Below are 21,710 nucleotides of genomic sequence, written 5' to 3'. Positions count from 1 at the left end.
TAGTAAAACTATATTTTGGGATGCTAAAATAAATATAAAGGGCTACTCTGACAACAACTTAATTTGTAACCTTCTTTGGTAAGTGTGTTTAGTCTTAATCAGCCCAGATACTGTGTGAAGAAGCAGGAAATAAAAAGGAACTCACCTTGTGGTATAACCCATGGATGTATAATAAGAACTGGATACAGCGTGGGAGGCGGGGCCTCATTCATTCCTATGAGAGTTGCTCATTAGCGCATGATGATAAAATGGCCCAACTTTTGAGAGAGCGAAACGTCACAGATTACCCGGCATGCCTGAGAAGTACCCGTATGTGCGCTCATAGCGCATGCGCAACTTTAACCAAAATGCTCGTTCACATCAAGCACGTCAATTTGCGTACACGTAACAGCACCGCACGTTCATGACATGATTTGTTATTATGATGGATTTGATATTAACGAGGCGGCAGTTAGCAGCTAGCGGCTAGCTAGTAATTATGCTAATGTACACATCAATCGTTATGTACTTATATTACACTGTAACAGGATCTAGTATATCCAAGCAACAGAGCTTCATTTAGCATAAAAATGATTGCACTGTATATATATATATAATATATATACTTATAATAATAATATATTAACTTTATTTAATACAACATTTACGGTACAATATTTAATCATACAGCCCATGTAGTATGATAATGAATTACAGCAAACATGTGCAATATATCCATTATTACAGCTCCATGGGATGGCAGTAAGATGATATGGGTCCGTTCTTATTGTGCATCCATGGGTAAAGATAAACGCAACTCACATTGGTTTCTCAAACAGCATCTCTGTAAACTACGTGGATTCACTGAATTTCACTCTCTGCCTTTAACGGCTCGTTGTAGCTCCAATAGCTCCAGCCCCCACCCTCCCTGTGAGCACAGTGTGTTCTGATTGGTCGGGACACGTAACATGAACGTGCCGGGCGGCGCGGTCCCGTGGGTTAGATGCGCGTTCATAATGCAGAGGGAAATAACTCTCAGAATAACGTTATTAGCACATTATTACAACTTGAGGAACGAATGTTTTTAATAAGGGCTATACAAGTGTTCATACTGGGTAGTTTATTTAGTTTAAAAAAAATTATCCAACAATTTACAGACCACTCTTTCCCCATGTAAGTCAATGGGAAAAAGTGTTTCCGGGCCTGGCAACCAAACGGAAGTGTAGTACCGCCGTTTGGCCAGCACGAATATTTTCATCTGAGTCCGGCGCACTTCCTGGGGGCTTGGTATAACCGACAAGAGAGAAAGCCTTTGAGCTCCATACTGTTACAGAAATAATCCTTGATAATCCATGATATGGCGTTTCATCACGGCAGAATCTGCGGTAGAATCTCTCGCATGAGCTCAGCCCCCTCCTTTTTTTTTATAATTTTTTTTTTTTTTAGAGCTTTATAGCCAAAATCAGCACTTTTAAACAGGAAGTGAAATAGAGGGATATGAGGCATGGCTAGTATGGGTGATCTGTTTGGTATTTTGAGCAAAACACTTCATAGACATGTTTTTTATTATTTGTATATATCTGAGACCTATGCTATTGCCTAAAAATAGCATGATATGTCCACTTTAACTAACTTATCCTAACAATACACTACAAGTCTGCATACAGAGTTTCCTTGGAGTCTTTCAACAGTACGCATGTTAAACCCTGTCAGAAAGGTGTGTTCACCTTATAACCTCCTCCTCTGCAACCTGTGATCATTATCCTGCGCAGTGGCAGTATCGTAGCCCATGAGGTTTATCCGAGGCGCGATTATTGCTGGTTGAAAACTTTACCCAATACCCCGCCCAACGACTTGAAATATAGTCGGCGACGGCAATTTTTGACAGTCTCTCAGGAGACCGATAAACTGTTAAACAATAATAATACATCATAAAAAGGCTTCACTTTAAGAAGAAAAACAGAATACATGTTCAAACTTCTTTCCCATTTGTCTACATTAACTCACTTGTGACCTTCATCTTGGTTACATTGTGTTTGATTTGAATCTTAGATATGTTTTCTTTCCCACTCTATGAAATTACAATTACCTCTGTATATAATAAAGTTGAATCATTTCTTATTTCAAAACATTTCGCAGGAGGTCTTTCTTAACAACAATCAGGCACACTGACCTTCTTAGTCTTAATCCATCCAAACTATAGCAGGACAGTCACACACCCCATATAAGTTAACTAACTTGTCCTAAGCATACACTAAAAGTCTACATTCAGAGTTTCCTTGGAGTCTTTCAACAGTATACATGTTAAACCCTGTCAGAAAGGTGTGTTGACCTTATAACCTCCTCCTTCTAAAAACCTAGAATACCTGTCTTTAAACTTATTCCTATTTGTCTACATTAACTCACATGTGATCTTCATTTGGTTACATTGTGTTTGATTTGAACCCTAAATATCTGTATCCTTTCCCACGTTATGATGCAACTTCTGTTCAATTACCCTTGGTATAAATAAAGTTGAATCATATCTTATTTCAAAACGTTTTGCAGGAAGTCTATATTCGGACACTATATTTTTGAAAGGTTATATATAACACATACAGTTAGTAAAAACTATATTTTGGGATGCTAAAATAAATATAAAGGGCTACTCTGACAACAACTTAATTTGTAACCTTCTTTGGTTCAACCCGGAGAGACGTGATGTAAGAATTACATATTTATTGTTTACACGTCATATGAATGAAATGATTTGATGATAGTACAACAGGAGAATGTAATGGTGTTTGGCGATTAGGCCCCCGGTTTGCAGGATAATCATTCAGGAGGGAAAGCACCGCTCCGATGAAATCCCCGGGTCTAGACACTGGTGGTGGTGATGAGTAGTGAGACCAGTCTGAAGGAGGAAGGTTTAGCTTTGTCCTGAAGGAGACGGGAGGCGAGAGGGGTGGAGGCGGGTTGCGTGTGATCATCTGCAATGACAACTGACAGGGAGGAAGAGCAGGTATTTAAGGCATTTAGCATGTGCAGCGATTGGCTGCTGAGGCGTGACGCCCTCATATTTAATGAGGGGGGAAGGGAGCCATAGAGTGACGTGTGAGTGACTCGAGTTAGGTCTTCCTTATTGAACTTGCGCTAAAGCTTTCATTTCAACCCGGAGAGACGTGATGTAAGAATTACATATTTATTGTTTACACGTCATATGAATGAAATGATTGCCATGATAGTACAACAGGAGAATGTAATGGTGTTTGGCGATTAGGCCCCCGGTTTGCAGGATAATCATTCAGGAGGGAAAGCACCGCTCCGATGAAATCCCCAAAACCAGTGAAGTATGAATACTGAGATGAACTGAGTTGCTTACCTTGTGGGGTGACTGGTGATCTGGGGAGGAGAGATAATAGATTAACACGTATATGAGCGACACTGTGCCGGAATCACTGCCGGAGCTTACTGGTCATGCTGAGACTCTGACTGCCGAAATCAGTGCCGGTCTTATCTGAAAACGACCTGCGGGTCGCATGCCTGGCCAGCAGGGCTTGACTACGCCGAGGAGCGAGCGGTTTCGTTTTGTAACGGTGGCCCAACGTCCACGACACCGAAGTGTACGGTAGCCTTCCGCTACGACACCGAAGTGTACGGTGGCCTTCCGCCACGCCTGACTTCGCAGGCTATATATATATATATAATATATATATATATATATATATATTTCTCTTTATTCTTTTTCCTTTGTTTTGTAACTGACACCGAAGTGTACGGTGGCCTTCCGCCACGCCTGACTTCGCAGGTTATATATATATATATATATATCTTTTCTTTACTCTTTCCTTTGTTTTGTAACTGACACCGAAGTGTACGGTAGCCTTCCGCTACGACACCGAAGTGTACAATGGCCTTCCGCCACGCCTGACTTCGCAGGCTATAATATTTTTTTTTCTTTATTTCTTTTTCCTTTGTTTTGTAACTGACACCGAAGTGTACGGTGGCCTTCCGCCACGCCTGACTTCGCAGGTTATTATATTTTCTTCTTTACTCTTTCCTTTGTTTTGTAACTGACACCGAAGTGTACGGTAGCCTTCCGCTACGACACCGAAGTGTACGGTGGCCTTCCGCCACGCCTGACTTCGCAGGCTATATATATATATATATTATATATTTTTTCTTTATTTCTTTTTCCTTTGTTTTGTAACTGACACCGAAGTGTACGGTGGCCTTCCGCCACGCCTGACTTCGCAGTTATTATATATATATATATGTATCTTTTTTCTTTACTCTTTGTTTTGTAACTGACACCGAAGTGTACGGTAGCCTTCCGCTACGACACCGAAGTGTACGGTGGCCTTCCGCCACGCCTGACTTCGCAGGCTATATATATATATTTTTTTTTTTTCTTTACTCTTCATTTCTTTTCCTTTGTTTTGTAACTGGCACCGAAGTGTACGGTGGCCTTCCGCCACGCCTGACTTCGCAGGCTATATATATATATATCTTACTCTTTCTTTATTTCCTTTGTTTTGTAACTGACACCGGAGTGTACGGTGGCCCGAGTCCACGCGGACTGCAGGAAATACATTTTACACTGATGCGTTTGAGCAAGGCCTGGGAATGAAATACCTGTGTGCCGGAGATGAAGCCCGTTACCTGTAGTTGCGGCGTGAGACGAGACATTATTCCCTGTGGGCGGGGCCCGCGGAATTAGGACAGGAATGCAGTTTGAATATCGGGAACCTTAGTGAGACATGTATACTTGTGAATGTGTTTGAGCCACCACCAGTTATATGTATAACTACCATAGTTAGGGTCTGAGAGATCTTTGGGAAGCCCGTACGGCTCTGATGTCCGGACGGATGAAGGTTGTGAAGGCGGAGAGGACCACCGTCTTGAGGTAGAAATTGACGGGGCCATGACCCTGCGAACCACTCTCCCTGGAAGAAACCCCCCAAAACCCATGGATGGGCGGCATCCGTGAAGACCTCATTGAGTCAGAGGAACGCACGAGGCCATCGTAGAATAAAGTAATTCCGTTCCAGTGGGCGAGCAGGAGGGACCAGAACCGAAGGTCTGAGCGGCAGCCTTCGTCTAAGAAAACGCAGTCATGGAGTTGTCGACCGCTGATGCTGCGTCCAGGAGGCGGGAGATGAACGAGTGCCCCTGGGGGATGATGTGCATGGCGAAGTTGAGGTGTACGAGAAGGGAGAGCGACAGTTGTTTTGTGATAACTTGTTGCTCGCAGTATGACTTGGTGATGTCCTGGATGCGCTGCGATTGTCTGAGGGGAGAGACGCCTTCATGTCTATGGAGTCGAGGATGATGCCCAAGAACTCTAAGCGTGTGACGGGACCTAACGTTTTCTCTTTGGAGAGAGGGACCCTCACTCCTGAAGCAGTGTTTAAGCTTGGCCAGTGAGATCCCTGAGCTGTCCTGTGCGGGTTTATGGGGAGGAAGTCGTCCGGTAGGTGAAGGACGGAGGGGATTCTGACGATGTTCAGCAGGATCCAATAGAGCGCTTCCGAGAAGGAATTGAAGATGCAGGGGCTGCTTCTGCACCCGAAGGTCAGCGAACGCGAAGATAGAGTTTGGACTCCACTTAATACCGAACAAGTTCCACTGAGACGGATGAATGGGGATGATTTGAAGGCATCGGTAACGTCCGCTTTGGAGAGCCGAGCTCCGTGCCCTGTGAACTTGATCATCTTTATTGCATTATCCACTGAGGCATGGTGAAGGGAGAACTGATCTGGAGGATGATGCTATTGACGCTGCAGAATGGGCCGGAGCAGGGAGCGGACAGATCGAAAATCAGCCTTTTATTTACGTGTGGCTATTCCGATGGGATTTGAACGGAACACTGAGAAGGGGGAGGAGCTAAAAGGACCGATTATATATCCTTTGAGAAGTTCTTTGTCGATGAGCTGGGAAACTATGTTGGGTTCTTTAGCGGCTGACTGTAAGTTTCTTGCTACGAAAGTCACTGTGGGAGATGGGAGGACCCCTACCCTGAAGCCTTGGGAGAGCCATGACGGGAGATAGTCAACAAGCACGGAATCTGTAGATAGCGCAGCTGCTAGCTGAGGGATGTTAATGGGAGTGGAGGGGTGATATTCCAGAATGTTTTTTTTTTTATTTATTTTTTTTTTAGTTATTTATTTATTTGTTGATGTTTCTGGCGCAGAGCCACTGTGACGGCCCGTCCACACGGTGGCGTGCGTTACAGCTTCCAAAGCTTCTGCCCATTCACTTTGAATGGGGTGACGTCGCTTTTAGTAGAACTGTATTTTGGGAAGCGACGTGGAGCGTTTGCTGGCGTTGCTCGCTTCAAAAGTTGAGCAATGTTCAACTTTTGGCGCCTCGGCAGAAGCGTCAGCCGATGAAATCCCGTTTATGCAAATCTGCCGGTACAAGCGCTAGCCAATCAGACCGCGTGTATGTTGGGAGAGACTACGCAGGTAATTCCTCATATTCCAAAAATGTGAGGGAAAATTCATTATGCGGTAGCGAATCACCCGGTGCTGTATGATCAGTCTCTGTTCATCTACCGGGATACAAACCAGAGGAGCGAGGCATGGAGGGAGGAGGCAGAGACAGTGGGTGAAACTGGTAGGTTTTCACCTGTTGGGGGTTTTTTTTTTTTTTTTTTTTTTTCCAGTTTACTTAGTTTTAACATTGCTATTGCTTTGTGTGTCGGGGGCAAGAGATTCATGTGATTGGTTGTTGCTGCTGTGCGGACCAGTAGCGTAGGCAGAAATTTACTTTAGGGTGGGCCTGTAAAAATATAGGGTGGGCCAGATTTTTCTTCTGCGCATCGGAAACTACCCACGATCCCGCCGGTACCGGTGGCAGATTACTTTTAGAATACTTCCTTTCCTCTTCTTTTCTTCCTCCCTCCTCTTCTTTTATCTTTTCTTTTCTCCTTTTCCTCTTCTTTCTATCTTTTCCTCTTCTTTCTTCTTTAGAATACTTTCTTTCCATAACAGATGGGTATGTTTTGGTGAACGGGAGACACGATTTTACTGTTTTAATGGCTTATGAAGAGCACGAACACAACATTTTAGTGTCATTCTTGACAGCTCTCTCATCTGCACCGCACGTAAAAAAGAAAAACTCACCCAGACTGCATTCTTTGTACTGTCTTAAAACCTTTCCTTGGAAAAGTTTATGCATTGTAAGGTGTTCTTGGGTGCTTTGAAAGGCACCCCTAAATAGAATACATTATCATTATTATTTATTATCTGACACGATGTAATCACTTTTAAAACTTTTCCCAGTTACTTGTCCCATGCATTCGGCAGCAGCAGGCCATTCAGTTAGATTTGATCCCGTTATGAATGTTATCATTTCGACAATAAATAAATGCTACATAAACGTTATCTTCCACGTTTTATCTAAACATCTCCGTTTCTACCTTCCAATATGTTTTGAAAGAGAACTCTCTCTCTCTCTCTCATCTGCGTGCGGGGCGGGGCCTCACGGACACGCTAAATCTCTCGCTCGCAGATACGCTGCAGCGCTGTGCACACGGTTCTGCCGGTAATGAATATTACATTGTGAGGAAACTTTCCACCAATAATTCCAATAAGTATTCACTTCAGGTTTACGAAAGTAACTGCACTCAGTTTACTCGTTTTTTCAAATGTAACGCCAGCTGAATGTACTGATTTTTTTTTTTTTCTTTCTTTTCTTCCGATTACGTAACACCGTTACATGTATTCCGTTACGACCCAACCCTGTGTAAGGGTCGAGTGCAAACGTTTTCGTTAAAACTAGTACCTGAGTGCAACGGAAGTTGAAGCTCCTGTGGCGGAGTCTTCCAGAGCCTGGAGGCGAGCATCGATAGCTATCATGGAGCTAGCCAGGGATTGCAGGGAGCCGGCCGCGCTACTCTCCATAGGGGTGTGTGACGCTCCCGGACTGGCGAGCCTGAGAAGGGGTGGATTTTTTGGAGGGGGACGGGATCCTGGAGGGCTCGACTTCCTGCCCTTTTTTTACCTCCGCGGCTGCGGCCTCGTCCTGCTCTCTGGGAAGCTGGCTGGAGCTGCTGCCCCGGACAGGGGAGCTACGCTGGAGACCTGGTCCGAGAGCTATCGCCGCTGAGAGAGAGTGAGGCCTGGGGCTGTGGGAAAGCCCTGCTGCAGGAGCCGGGCGATGAGGAAGTCTTCCTCTTGTTGATAAGCCGCTGTGGGGAGCCGAACCGGGATCGGAGACTTCCAGAGAAGGTTCGTGTTCCGAATTGTCCGAGTTGGACATCTTGAGCTAGTTGTTTCTTACGGTTTTTCTCACGAGAAGCAGTATTGTATTGCAACTACCATTGCGTGTGATCATCTGCAATGACAACTGACAGGGAGGAAGAGCAGGTATTTAAGGCATTTAGCATGTGCAGCGATTGGCTGCTGAGGCGTGACGCCCTCATATTTAATGAGGGGGGAAGGGAGCCATAGAGTGACGTGTGAGTGACTCGAGTTAGGTCTTCCTTATTGAACTTGCGCTAAAGCTTTCATTAAGTGTGTTTAGTCTTAATCAGCCCAGAGCATACTGTGTGAAGAAGCAGGAAATAAAAAGGAACTCACCTTGTGGTATAACCGACAAGAGAGAAAGCCTTTGAGCTCCATACTGTTACAGAAATAATCCTTGATAATCCATGATATGGCGTTTCATCACGGCAGAATCTGCGGTAGAATCTCTCGCATGAGCTCAGCCCCCTCCTTTTTTTTTTATTACATTTTTTTTTTTTTAGAGCTTTATAGCCAAAATCAGCACTTTTGAAACAGGAAGTGAAATAGAGGGATATGATGAGGCATGGCTAGTATGGGTGATCTGTTTGGTATTTTGAGCAAAACACTTCATAGACATGTTTTTTTATATATTTGTATATATCTGAGACCTATGCTATTGCCTAAAAAATAGCATTATATGTCCACTTTAAACTACTTATCCTAACAATACACTACAAGTCTACATTCAGAGTTTGATTGCAGTCTTTCAACAGTATGCATGTTAAACCCTGTCAGAAAGGTGTGTTCACCTTAATCCTCCCTCTGCAACCTGTGATCATTATCTCTGCGCAGTGGCAGTATCGTAGCCATGAGGTTTATCCGAGGGGCGATTATTGCTGGTTGAAAACTTTACCCAATACCCACCCGCCTAGACGACTTGAAATATAGTCGGCGACGCAATTTTTGACAGTCTCTCAGGAGACCGATAAAGTGTTAATATTAATAATATTTCATATGAAAAGGCTCTGCTGTTGTAAGAAGATGCCGTACCACCACTGGATTGATAATATCATTGTCCAAACTCTCCACTATGTCATAAGTGATTTAATGAATTTCGTGAACTAGGAACTTACTACCAACTAATTAAGTCTTTTCACAACTGGTATTCTTCACTTCTTGTTCTAAAAAACCTAGATACCTTCTTTAAACTTAGTTTCCTATTTGTCTACATTAACTCACATGTGATCTTCATTTGGTTACATTGTGGTTTGATTTGAACCCTAAATATCTGTATCCTTCCCACGTTTATGAATGCAACTACTGTTCAATTACCCTTGGTATAAATAAAGTTGAATCATATCTTATTTCCAAAACGTTTTGGCAGGAAGTCTATATTCGGACACTATATTTTTGAAAGGTTATATAAACATACAGTTAGTAAAAAAACTATATTTGGGATGCTAAAATAAATATAAGGGCAACATACATCCAGAACAGCGCTGCTAGGATCCTGATGTAAAGTACGGAAGTACGAACATATCACACAACCCATCCTCAAATCACTGCACTGGCTCTCGGGCCCGTCTCAGGACGACTATTTTCATTTCCTCGCTCCTCGCTCCTCGGTTCTCACCGGAAGTTTGATTTGTCTGTGCCGTCCCAATGGCTCTTATTTCTGCCGGAGGACCGAGGAGCGAGCCGATAACCGAGGAACAACCAGACCTTCCCTCCGATGGAAATCCTGAGACACTCGCCCCGCCCCCTTACTGTGTATCGCTCACTGATTGGACGATGCAGCCGTTTCCCAGCGGAGTGAAGAAAAATACATGAAACTCACGAGAGTGACTCCTCAGTTTATACTGTGTTTTGTTTCAATTCTTGTATCATTTAGTTACAAAATATGTGATATATCTGAACAACCAAAGTGGTCAAAAATCTTTTTCTTCATTTATTGAAAACATTTTCATGATCGCTTTTTTCGTTTTAACATTTTCATTTATTGTCATTTCCATTGCAGTCAGTCATTAAGTGCTATTAAAATGTTAATGTTCTACATATCTACACAACACATAGAAAGTGTGCAATCCAATGAATGTTAATCTAATTGGGTTTGATAGATAATATATGTATTTTTCTTCTCTCTCAATTATTTTATTTCTATTGTGCACTCTAATCAATATTAATCAACCTATTGTTCGTTTATACATTTTAAGAATGGCGTTTTATCTTTTTTGAGAATGAGTTCTTATTTTATTTATTTATTGGGGTCTACAACAGATGATACAAATGTTTGTGTCAGTAAATGTGTGGCGGGGGGTGTTTGTGAAACAACGGGGACAGAGCTGCTGTCAGACGAACAGCTGTGCGGCGTCATCACAAACGGACGTCGCTTCACGTGATGCTCCGGAGGAAAGGACGTCCCATTGCTCTTAAAACTCATTTCCCTGCTTCTCGTGGATTCCTTGCGTCCCTCCATATGCTTCCCTGTTGGGAGAGACACAGGGAAACGACGCAAGTGAGGGAAGCAAGGATTTCATTTAACCGACCTGAGACGGGGCCTCGGTCTCACTAAGGATTGAATACAAAATCACCCTCTTCACTCATCAGTGCATAGGGTGAGCTGCCCTAATGTGGGACACGCCCTAATGTGGGACACCTAAGCTGAAATCGGTGTAGGTCTTCCCCAAACAAATGATAGTCCCTGAGCCCTTCTCACTTCTCTTATTTTTCATTTCCTCGCTCCCTCGGTCTCACCGGAAGTTGATTTGTCTGCGCCATCTTGAGTAGCGTCCCAATGGCCTTATTTTTGCCAGAGGAGCGAGGAGTGAGGAGCGATAATGGAGGAGCTATAAATAATCGAGGAACCACCAGACCATCCTTCGATGAAATCCTCAGACACTCGCCACGCCCCCTTACTATGTATCGCTCACTGATTGGACGATGCAGTGCATGCACTGATCTGATGCTTCTTGACATGAGAGCAGTTTCCCAGCGGAGTGAAGAAAACACATGAAACTCACGGGACTCACTGCTCAGTTTATACTGTGTTTTGTTTCAATTAATGTATCATTTAGTTACAAATATGTGATATATCTGAACATTTGGAAACATTTTCATGATCGCTTTTTTCGTTTTACATTTTGATTTATTGTCATTTCCATTCAGTCAGTCATTAAGTACTATTTAAAATGTTAATTTGCTACATATCCACACAAACAAACAAAGTGTGCAATCCAATGAATGTTAATCTAACTGGGTTTTGATAGATAACATATCTCTTTTTCTTCTCTCAATTATTTTATTTCTATTGTGCACTCTAATCAATATTAATCCAACTAATGTTCGTTTATACATTTTAAGAATGGCGTTTATCTTTTTTGAGAATGAGTTCTTATTTGATTTCATGTATTTGTGTCTACAACCATCACACTCTCACTCCATAATCGTCCAGGAGCGACATTTGGTCAGTGTCCGTGGCGTGCAGTTGTGACGCTCCTAGGCTCCTTCAGCTTCATAAAGGAACGCAAATAGCTTTCAACTGATTGCAATGTATTCCCATCTGCGGCGGGATTTGACGCTCATGGAAGCACGGCATTCGTTTGTGTCGGCTGCCCTTAAAGGCAATGTGAGCGTCCATTCTCATTGGATAACGGAGAATTGTACACCCGGAAGTAAGTATTTCCCTTACTGTCGATTGATTTTACAGTGATATCTGCACTACTCATCGACTAAAAAACACCAGATTATCCTTGTTAATTACACAACATTGATTGGTTTAAATTGTGTGCAATGCTTTTGTATTTTTCCCCTTCGATTCGGAGAAACACATTTGTTTTCGGAGTAAAGGATGGCAGAAGACACTACACTACCCAGAATCCCCAGCTATGGTTTAGGACTACACCATGTGCTCTGTTTGACAAACCCCATTTTTTTCACCATTCATTCCAATGGCTGGCGTCTATGTCACGTGATCTTCAAATTTCTCCCTGCAGAAAAAAAAAACATGGCCGAACTTCGTTTTATTCTCGGTGGAAAATGCCAATTTTAAAGTTAGTTTGGCCATTAAAATGCGTTTTGATGTCATTTAATGCGAGAAATATGAGTTGTTATTTCAGATTATGTGTGCAGTGGATGTATGATCTTTAGTTTGCTAGTTATTACGAAGATTACTTCAGGAAATTGCGTTGTTACCAAGGTGGTTGCTAGGGACGCTGCAATCGATATTATTTCTGTTATGTTGTGTAACTGTTTAATGGTTATATCTGTATTGCTACCCCCTTCCCCGTCAATGTATAGTGTTGGTCCACAGCGCAAACATATTAGTTTAACAAAATCCGCATCTAAAGATAAGTTATTTTCCCCTGTGCAATTCCAGTCTCACATCTCACAGCACATCGTCATTAACAAATACCGGAAACAGACCGAAAACATTTTAAAAAAATAAAATAATACTTTATTCCGAGTGTGCTTGCTTTTCTCTTTGAAAGTCATCACATAACGGTATTGTAATACACGGTTCGGCTGCATTAAATATTACATATCTGCCGTAGTTCTGTATTTATAGAGCCCTGATGAGAAGACTTCTAGACAAACATGAGAACCCGTTCAAATCCAGTTTTGGACAATCTGCCGTGGTTCCATCCCATTTCAAGTGCTGTACGACGCTCGGCGTAACCCTCGGAGCACACTCTCCAATCACAGAGCTTGAGGACTTTCACGGGGTTTGTCAAACAGAGCACATGATGTAGTCCTAAACCATAGCTGGGGATTCTGGGTAGTGCAGTGTCTTCTGCCATCCTTTACTCCGAACAAATATTTGTTTCTCCGAATCGAAGGGGAAAAATACAAAAGCATTGCACATAATTTAAACCAATCAATGTTGTGTAATTAACAAGGATAATCTGGTGTTTTTTAGTCGATGAGTAGTGCAGATATCACTGTAAAATCAATCGACAGTAAGGGAAATACTTACTTCCGGGTGTACAATTCTCCGTTATCCAATGACAATGGACGCTCACATTGCCTTTAAGGGCAGCCGACACAAACGAATGCCGTGCTTCCATGAGCGTCAAATCCCGCCGCAGATGGGAATACATTGCAATTAGTTGAAAGCTATTTGCGTCCCTTTATGAAGCTGAAGGAGCCTAGGAGCGTCTCAACTGCACGCCACGGACACTGACCAAACGTCGCTCCTGGACGATTATGGAGTGAGAGTGTGTTGCTACAACAGATGATACAAAAGTTTGTGTCAGTAAATGTGTACTAACAGAGGCGGGGGTGTGTGTGGAAATAATGGGGACAGAGCTGCTGTCAGACGATCAGCTGTGCAGCGTCATCACAAACGGACATCGCTTCACGTGACGGTCCGGAGGAAAGGATGTCCCATTGCTCTTAAAACTCATTTCCCTGCTTCTCGTGGTTTCCTTGCATCTCTCCATGCTTCCCTGGTGGGAGGGACTAGTCGCAGGGAAACGACGCAAGTGAGGGACGCAAGGAATCCATTTAACCGAAGTGAGAAGGGCCCAATGAAACTACGGGTTAACACAAACTGTGATGTCATGCGATCAAAATCACATGACTTCTCAAATGTCCAATCACAGATGAGGGTGGAAAAACCTTCAAACAGGAAGTACCCATGTGTGAAGACCACCCAAAGCTCCGTGAAATAGTGTTTTGACAAATGTAATGTTAAGGTTTTAAACTTCGTATAACAATCTTGCAAGTTTTTATCAGGATGTGTTTATGATATGTGTGTTTTCATTTAATCGTTTATTTGAACCGGGACAGTGCACATTAATGAACATTTTAAACAAAATAATGCTTTTAAATGTAAATGAGCTGGATTTTAGCTTTGAGCTCATTTCCATCCGTAGTCCCGTCACATACAACATTTATGAACATAACATTTATATACATGGCAAACATAAATACATGATATGCAGAAAGAGGATGAGCAGCATACAAGCATCAGAACATATTATAATATGGTGTAAATATACTCTGTCTATATTTTTTATTTCAATCAAATGTTCCATCGTCCCACTTTAGGAAACATGTTTCGCAAAGTGGGACAGTATGATTTGCCTAATGTGGGACAGTTCTAAAAGGGGCATGGATTGTGCAAGAGCAATGGTTATTTACAGGGTTTTAGTCTTCTAATGCATTATTTTGGATATTTAAGGTGAAGGGCAAATTATATTAAATAATTGGGGGTGGCTGCATCTCTGTTAAAATTGTATGACAAAGTCAGGGATAATGTTAGGGATTAATGTCTGAGTTTAAAAGATGGCAATTAATTTAAGCCCAAATATTCATAGTAATTTAATAAATCCTTCCAACACACATTGTAAAAAATAGTCTAAGTTAAGAAATCATTCCAATATGTGCTATATAGGTCAGTAAAAAAATAAAAAAACACAGTTTAAAAGGGGAGTGATTAGTCGAATATGCATAAATAAGATAGAAAAAAAAGAAGAAAAAAAGAAAGAATGCAGATAGGTAAGATAAAGATAGGAGAGAGGAGTTTATCAAATATGTGTTATTGGTTGTGAGCATATTCTAATGGTTTTTTGATTATTGAAATATATACAGTTCTGTTTCATATGAGTGTTGAGAGCTGTGTCCATAAATCTCTTAATTTTGCCCTCAAAGTGCACCAGATTGATGCATTTATCTTCAATTTAAAGAAAAACATCTTCTGTTGTAACAACAATAACATTATAAATAGTAACATAGCTGAACATGGTATTGCACATTTAGCTTTGACTGTTACTGACCTGAGATGTTTTTATTACATGAATTAAGGTGACTGAGGCTTTTTAACATAGACTTTTCAGTGTCCCACATTTTGCACAGAACTGTCCCACATTAGGAAATGCAGATTGTCTGAGACAACTTGGCACTAATGGCGCATTTCCACTGCAGGCCTCGCTCGGTTTGGTTAGGCCTTATTAGGCCCGGCTCACTTTAATGCTGCGCTTCCATTACAGTTTAGGAACTGGGGCAGTTACTATAGTAACGCAGTGTAGGCGGAGCCGTGACGTAATCTTCAATGAGAGCCCCAGAAAAACAACACAGCCGTTAGCTCTTAGCACTCAGAGCTCACAGCTCTTCATATCTGTTCAGAAACTTAAAAGTTAAACAAGTACAAACCACAGACTGCCTGTGTCATGGCGAATACAGTCGCTGGTTTATTTATGTCTGTAGGCCGTTGTTGTGAGTGTGGACGGTCGGAGCATATATAACGTTAGCTTAACCAAGCTCCATTTAGAAAACACACATTTTAAAAGTGTTTTTCGCCTGCCGTCTGTCCGCAGACTTGTCAAAGCATTAATTCATGGTTTTTACTAACCGGTATCAGTATGTTGTTACTTCGGCATCATTTTGAAACGTGTATTACAATTAAATCACAGTCAAATATGTTCATCTTGCAGTGGAAACGCGCCATTACATTGTCACATATAGGCAGGGCTGCACATAACTGGTGCGCACCTCCGCCAAAAAATGCGAGGGAGGGTGCACCGGTACCGGTGTTATGCCGTAGGTTGAAGCCAAGCGGCAAACTGTGGGGTAGAGCCGGGAAGCCAATGCGGAAGTGCCACACACTGCAGTTCATATATTGGCCGATAGGCGATGGCTGCAGAAAGGAGCAATTTCCATAGACCCCCATGTTAAAATGCCCAACTTTACAGCAGAAAAAAACATGTTTCTACCCCTGGCTCCATACATTTTATTATCGATATAGTTAGATTCCACCTTCATGATTATGGATCTGTGAGTGAATTGTTTTCTAACGCGACCCTTTTATTTATATTAGGTCTTAAAGTTTGTGCATAAATTAGGGCGTGGTCACATTGAGTGACGGCTCTGTCAAGTGCCTGCCGCTGTTAGCTTCTTGTCTCTCTGCTAGCTGCTCCGTGAAGCTAGCTACAGGGACTCTGCCTGCTCAGCTCATCCAGGAAACACAACTTGTAGCCGGCCGTGGTTGTTTGTTCTTCATGCTTATATGTCGGACTATTGTGACTCGCTCTGAGGTTAAAACAGACGGTGCATGAATGCGGTTTTGCGGTAAGTGAAATTCTAGTGCTTTATTTATGTGTTAATGATTTTAATCAGCCACGTAATGAATGGTAAGGCTTGGGTTAGCATGTAAGCTAGTGGTAGCTACATCGGTGCTAACGATTGTAATGTAATGTAATGTTAATTTCGTCAGCTATTTTTTTATTTAGTTTTAGTCTTAGTCCTTTGTTAAATTTCCTTTTTAGTTTTAGTCATATTTAGTCACCTTCATCCTGTTTTTATTTAGTCAAGTTTTAGTCGACTAAAAGTCTGAGCATTTTAGTCTTATTTTAGTCGACTAAAACAGTAACTATTTTAGTCAAGATTTAGTCGACTAAAAGTCTGAGCATTTTAGTCTTATTTTAGTCAAAGAAAACTAATTATTTTAGTCTACTTTTTGTCAATGAAAACGTTGAGTCTTTTTTAGTCATCAGATTATATAGAACATTTCAGTCAAACTAGTCTAGCCAAAACCAATCATGTGTCATTTTAGCAAATATAAATAAATAAGATTATATCTTATTTGATGAAAACCACAGGTTGAATGATTAAGAAGCTTTGCAGAGAGTATCTGGTCAGCTGTGTTTTGGCCACATTGCTTCCCTTCTGATGAAACAATGCATTCGCGTTTTTTCTCCGCCTCATTGTAGCGAAAATGGGCCCAAATATCACGTCGTTTCTTTCTCCCAAGCAGTGGTGGCTTAAGACTTTTTCGTTGTCAGTCATTTTGACGGACAGGATCGTAACATTTCCGTCATAATCCATTATTACCCGTCGAGTACACAATTTATCACTCACTCGCGCTGACGGGGGGTATTTGGTTAACGCGAGTGCGACCACTGCTCCCAAGCCCTGTTGTTGCCATTTTATTTTATGTTGAATAAGGTTAGTTAGTTAGAGACCATGAGTTAGACCCGAGTCTTCCTGACAGTTCATATTGTGCCGCTGCCCGGTGTAATTCAAATGTGCCGCCGCGCGCAGCACCGGAAATGGAACTGCTGGGAGAAAAACTGACTATCAGAGATGTAACGTTATCTTTGATAATATTTCGTCTCCTCATTTTTCGTCAACGAAAGTAAAGAGAGATTTTGGCATAGTTTTTATTTAGTAAACTACATTTTCGTCTAGTCACTTTTCGTCAACGATATTACATGATGATTTCGTTAGAGTTATTGTTTACTGCCGTCTCGTCATCGTCTCGTTTTCGTCATGGAAAAAAAGGTCGTTGACGAACATATTTCGTCATTGTTTTAGTCAACGAAATTAACACTAAATCGTAGCCTCCAAGTTAAAATCATAGACTGTATATATAAAGGTTAAAACGAAATAGACAAGTGTTAAGTGGGATAATACTGTTGAACAAACGGCTTCTGTTTGAGGTTGATACAATAAGGTTACATCCTTGTAACTTAGAGATATTTTATTATGTAGGTAGAACTGTATGCATCTAAGGTTAATTTAAATTGGCTATGCTCAAGTATGTAGACAAGCTAATGTCGAAGTAGTGTATGTGAAATCAACCTCACAATAAGATGTGTGTATATTACTATTATTAATGTCATATTTCAAGATGATTACTTAGATATTACAATATGGTTGGTTGAGCTGGAGTTCATTATCGAGCTTACACGTTAACGTCACAGTCATCTGAAGAACGAACCCAAACCTTGTTGTTTTTATTAATTTCATTACCAAATGGGTATCAAATAAACAGTAAGCATTGGTAACACAACTTCCAAAGTTACAGTAAAATAAAAAGGACCCTGACTCGGATCATACACAATCCAACATGTTCAACAGAAGAGAATCAGTTATATTGTTTGTACACATGGTACTTTACATATATAGCTGTTTGTTTAAGGTGTCCAGGTGATGCAGACAGGCTGGACCAGAGAGTGAGAGACAGAACTGGACTCCTCACAGCAGTGAACTTCAGCTCAGGTACAAATACTCTTTTTTCATACTCAGTTAAGTTGAGGGTTTTTTCCATGCAAAAAGTTACATTTAGATATTTAGCAATATGACTTTGTCAGCTTTCTAATTTAATGTATTGAAGGCAAAGATATTTAACACATAGTGAGAACTCCTGCTATTTATCTCTCAATATTGTCTGTAAAAAACGTGGTAAAAGTTATTCTTTAAGTGAGACAACAGAGCAAGCTTCTACAGTTGCACTACGTTTTGATAACAGTTCAATATTATTTTGATAATAACATATATTTCAATGTTGATGAACTTCATACTGTTCATTCATAATCTGATTGTCTTTGTAGCTCATTGTTGAAATAAAAAAAAAACATTACAATTACAAAATAATTATATCTACAGCCCCTAAACACACAAACACACCACTTTCATAAATAACACACTTGTTCTGCAATAATATGTTTTATGTTTCCTGTCATTTTTGTTAGGAAAGGACATGCCTGAAAGACACGACATGTTCTCCTTCTCTGAGGGTCAAGAAGAACATCCAAGAGGAACATTAAAAGCTGATGTTATGAGATTTTAAGACCAGTACAGGACATTCACTAAGAAACTACTTTTATTGTAAACACAGTCAGCTGATCGAATGCAGCTATTTCCACATCTACACTCCATCAGCTGATTATTTCTATTTGCCTCACTTTATGAGCTTCACAACATGTACCTTGTTTTGCAACGTCACAAATAAATGGGGCCAATCTTCAGTCAGATGTGAATGTGTAATCTAACATTTTCAGTAAGAATAATGGACAAAAGGAGTGCAAATACAAATACAATTTATTGAAATGTGAACCAAAAGTTAATCAAATGTTTTAAATAAAAAGCACATATGGACAGAAGGTGTAAACCTATTAAATGTATAAGTAAACACATTTAGTCAAATAAAGTGACAGACTAGGCCTGTGCAGTTGGTATCAGCTTTGCCCAGCATGGGCTCCTTCATCAGCCCTGGTCCTCCTCGCAGAGGAAAGACCCTCAGTCCTCTCCAAACCAACAGACAGGACGTCCATCACACGGAGGTTTCTCCCTGAAGTCTCTGCTGCTCTCTGGACACCATGCTGTCTCAATCCGTCCACACTGAATATGAGATTGGGAAAATGAAAATAATAAATGCTTTAGACAATAAGAAACATAAAGTTGACTGTTGAGTTGCTCAGTTTTTTTAGATTGTCAATACTATTACTGTATAACTAATATCTCAGGTTAAGAGGCACCTTCAAATGAAGATTGGTCTTTAAATACATGTTGTCTTTTGAATTGTTTGTCTAAAGTCAAGGATCTATAACTGGTACTTAGTTTTAATGATAGTCTGGTTATTATGCTGTTTGGAGGAGGCCTCACAGGTAAGAGCACTAACTAGCTACCATCACATGTACCTTAGCTTGACTTAAATGTATTAAACGTAATAGTTAAGTGATATCAAAATTAGGGCCGGGACTTTAACGCGTTAATTAAGATTAATTAATTACACAAAAATTAACGCGTTAAAAAAATTAACGCATTTTAATTGCACTTATTTTTGCACCGCGGAACGTTTCTCACTGGATGAGTTTCAGGCGTACCGATTATACTGGAGCACCAACTAACGTTCATGACTTCAGACAACAACAAACCACAGTGAACAACAGTGGGAAATGTTGTTTTAAAAAACGGACGGATGGAAGCGTCGATAAGAGCACGGTTGTGTGCAAATTATGCAAAAAGGAATTCGCATATCATCGCAGCACATCAAGCCTCAAGTATCACCTCAATGCAAAACATATAGCAGCTAGCGTGGCGCGTGGAAGCTAGCCTCTTTTATCGCGTTCACACCAAAAGAGCCGGTACTAAAATTAGTTCATGAGAACCTTTTTACCCCCACGAAAGTCCCTGCTAGAGAGCAGAGAGCTGCTAGAGAGCAGGGACTTTCGTACGGCTCTCTTGTGAGAAAAGAGCTATATTTCTGATTGGCTTGGCGGATTGCAAACCACGCCCCGTAAAACTCGCAAAAAGTTTTGTGAAGCCGCCATTTTATTATCCTCGCATTAGCATTATTAGCATTAGCCCAGCGCAGAAACGCAGAGAGACTAACTTATGGCAACACAAAATAAAACATGGGAGCAGTGGAGATGAGGAGGTGTCGGCGTTCTGGCGATTTACTCGGAAGGCTGCTGGGACTCCCAGCAGCTTCTACTGAAGCCAGTCCCCAACTCCGGGGACTTCCGGCCGGGGACTTTGGGCGGCAGTATACGCCGTGAAGTGGTTTGCGGCCTGCCAGTAAACCCAAAGCAGAAGAAGAAGTGACGTCAGCGGCTTCATTTGCCTAATCCACCCCCAGGTTCAAAGAGTTCTCATGAATCTTTGTGGGAAAAGTACTGCGGTGGGAATGCGCCTAATGGTATACTAAAATCCATGTGAAAAAAATTGCTTCTCACTGTTCTTAGGTCAAATATTTATATGTGATTAAAAATGTGATTAATTTCGATTAATTAATTACAAAGCCTCTAATTAATAAGATTTTTTTTTTTTTAATCGAGTCCCGGCCCTAATCAAAATATAAATAACTAATGTCATGCAAACATATTAATATTTGCTTGATTCCAGTGTTGAATTTAGCACAATTGCATACAAACTTTAAGGGGTTTTAAGATTCTGAAGTATTATGTTAAAACTCGATAACTTAGAATAGTTTAATGTCCGCTTACCTTAGAAACGTAAAATGCGACGGCAGTGTGCAGATGGGAGCATGTTAGCTTAGCTTGGTAGCTTCATCTAGCTCTGGAGCTTCCAGCTCGGTGGCAGCAGGTCCCGCCTCGGCTCCGCCTCTTTGCCCTTATTTGGAGCAGGCTGGAGAAGGCGGGAGTTGAACTCTGGCGTCACTGTCGAGCCGTTAGTGGCCGACTCCGCCTACTAAGGGCTTCACGGCAACTCTGCAGAAACCTATGGGTGACGTCACGGACCCTACGTCCATTTATATATACAGTCTATGGTTGAAGCCCTGCCGTGGATTGAAGCCCTGTTCGCGGGGACGCGCAAAGGTGACGTAATCGCCTGTATTGAGCTTTTGCCGTTTTTTCACCCTTTTCAAAACTTTTTTTCACTCTTTTGAATGATATATCAGATTAAACAGCAAACGGCTGAATAAATAATGTGCATACAATTGCGAGGAGGCTCGTTTTAAGGACACGTTTCTCAGATCTGTCACAATCTTCGTATTGGAATACACTTACGTTTTTGAGTGTATAGTCCCACTCTGTTATATTCCTCCTTCCTACAGAACAGACAATGACGGGATAATATGTGATTTGTCAATAGTCCTATTTCTTAAAAACGTCTCTGTTGTTTAAGTGTCTGATAACCACGAATAGTAAGCAATGATATAACCGTAATGATATCACATGATCATGTCAGACAGACACTGTGTTATTTTCAATCAAGCCTACAAGATAATGTGTTCAAACTGGCTTCACTCACTTGAATTGCTCTTTTGAATATCAT

The 21,710-nt window shown here is 41.3% G+C and overlaps 2 non-coding genes across 2 annotated transcripts; both read left to right on the top strand.

The window, feature by feature from the left end:
• The first annotated feature begins 1,740 nt into the window (after positions 1 to 1,740).
• Positions 1,741 to 1,879, top strand: LOC117547917. The gene has a single exon (XR_004569268.1). It is a non-coding gene; the product is annotated as a U4 spliceosomal RNA (small nuclear RNA).
• Positions 1,880 to 9,029: 7,150 nt separating this feature from the next.
• LOC117547919 lies at positions 9,030 to 9,171 on the top strand. Its single transcript, XR_004569270.1, has one exon. It is a non-coding gene; the product is annotated as a U4 spliceosomal RNA (small nuclear RNA).
• Positions 9,172 to 21,710: the final 12,539 nt, after the last annotated feature.

The sequence above is a fragment of the Gymnodraco acuticeps genome, unplaced genomic scaffold (genome assembly GCF_902827175.1).
Source record: "Gymnodraco acuticeps unplaced genomic scaffold, fGymAcu1.1, whole genome shotgun sequence".
NCBI classification, from domain to species: domain Eukaryota; kingdom Metazoa; phylum Chordata; class Actinopteri; order Perciformes; family Bathydraconidae; genus Gymnodraco; species Gymnodraco acuticeps.
This window is presented reverse-complemented; position numbering and strand designations above follow the sequence as displayed.